Here is a 2,019-nt window from a genome sequence, read left to right on the forward strand (position 1 = left end):
ACGCGAAGCCACCGCTCCCGAAGGCGGGGGGAGTCAGGACGGATGAGCTCCCCCGGGACACGGGAGAGTCTGCGGAAGTCGAGCTGTCCTGTCCCCGCCCGTGGTCCGAAAGCCAGCCCCACACGGAGGACAGGAGGCCGCACCGGGCGGCACGGAGCCCCGCCCGCGGGGGCGGACTCGCCGAGGCCGGAGGTCCCGCCGACGGCGCCCGGGTGATCAGGACGCGGCAGGAAAGAGAAAGGGGTTTCCAGGCCTCAGAGACGCGCGGGCCGAATACGAGGAGCCCGACCCGCCCGAGAAGAGTCGAGCCCGGGGCGGGGGTGGGGGGGAGCTCGTTCCCGAAAAGCTCACGTGTGGCGTTTTCTTTATTTGTGGAGCCAGAACGGCCGGGGCTTTTCACGGCGCTCAGGGCGAATTCGCATGTGTGCGCACGACACTTGTGCTGGACAGACGTGGCCCTGCGCCCCCCACCCCGGTCCGCGGGCCCCCATGGCGGTCACCGCTCGGGGTCCGGTTCTGCTCAGCCGCCCACAGAGGAGGGTCCTCCGGGCTTGGCCCACCTCAAAAGAGAGCATTGGCTCGTTTCCTCTCAGAAGCGACGGATGACCAGAGGCCGGTCGGGGTCAGAAGGTCCAGCACCTGTTTTTCCCAGACAATGACTCGCTGTTGACTGAGAAGTCACCGCCCACCCTGCCAGACGCCCCGAGGCCGTCGCCAGGGCAGCTTCCGCCTTCATCCTCCTGCGTCCCTTGGGCGGCGTGCGTGAAGGTGAAGGCCAAGTTCGGCAGAGGCCGTTTGAGACTTTGATGGGAGGGCCGAGCGCGCATCTCAACTCCACGGCGATTTTGTCCGGTTTGTGTGAACCAAGCCCGCAGTCACCAACAAAACACGTGGCAGAACAACAGCTCCTAAAGGGCGCTGCTGCGTGTCGCGAGGCCGGAGGCGAGCCTGTCACGGACCCTCGTTTCCTCCTCGCAGAGAGCGTCTGTCACGGGCACAGGGCTCACAGAGATTTAGGACATGACCTTTAACTTCAGAAAATATGCAAATGATTTGGGGGGGAAAGACAGGTAAACATAACAAGAACATGAACGTGGTACGGAGGGGGTGAATAAATGAGTAAATGCCAAAGGGAAGATGCGCGTAATGGTCCCACGGGGCGAGGGCAGGCGGGGCTGGCGAGGGCCGGGGCATCTGAGGGATGTGAGCTGAGGAGGGGGAGAAGGGACCTAAAACGCGTAGAGACTCAGGAGACGGACGAAGACGACGTGGCCAGGGAGGCCGGGGAGCATGAGGCCGGACCGGACCTTGGACCTGGTCAGGGGCTTCGAGCCAAGCCAGGCTGTGCGTTCTTTGGGGCACGAGACTCGTTGAGGACCTGGTACCCCAGCATCCCCTCTGCGTAGGCTTGAGGAGAACGCAGCCCCCTTCGCCGAGGCCGTGTCCCCGCCCTTCAGGCGCACCCATACTCGCCGGTGAAGGCCGGCTTCTCCGCAGGGTCCCGCCGATCCTGCTGGGGAGGGAGAGGCAGGGACAGAGGGTCCCGTTCCCCAGCGGAGGAGGGACTCGTCTGGTCAGAGCAGAGCAGGGGGAGCCGTGTGCCACCGCCTTGTACCTCTCCCCATGAACACATTCGGGGGTCCTGGGAGGATGTGTGGGCGCAGGACTGAGGACACGTGTGGACGGGCCGGAGAGGCGGGAAGCAGGACAGTCGAGAGGCAGGGAGACGCAGTGGAGGCCATTCGAAGCAAGGTCACCAGGCGGGGCAGGCTGGCCGCAGGAGGGGCCACCCAGATGGTCCGGCAGGAAGACGTCAGGGGTACAAACAACGTACAAGTGGCTGCTCCATCACCAGCTGGTCCAGAGTCGCAGACGCAGAGTTCAAAGGTGACTCGCGCGTTTCCGCCTCTCCCTTCACACCTGTTCGCAAGACCTGCCCGTCACGTAGACGGTCACCCAGCCCTGGCCTCTGACGGCAGAGAGGGCAGGTGACGAAACGCACGTGGCAGGGCCCGCCTG

This window comes from Pteropus vampyrus, unplaced genomic scaffold (genome assembly GCF_000151845.1).
Source record: "Pteropus vampyrus isolate Shadow unplaced genomic scaffold, Pvam_2.0 Scaffold2141, whole genome shotgun sequence".
Classification (NCBI taxonomy): domain Eukaryota; kingdom Metazoa; phylum Chordata; class Mammalia; order Chiroptera; family Pteropodidae; genus Pteropus; species Pteropus vampyrus.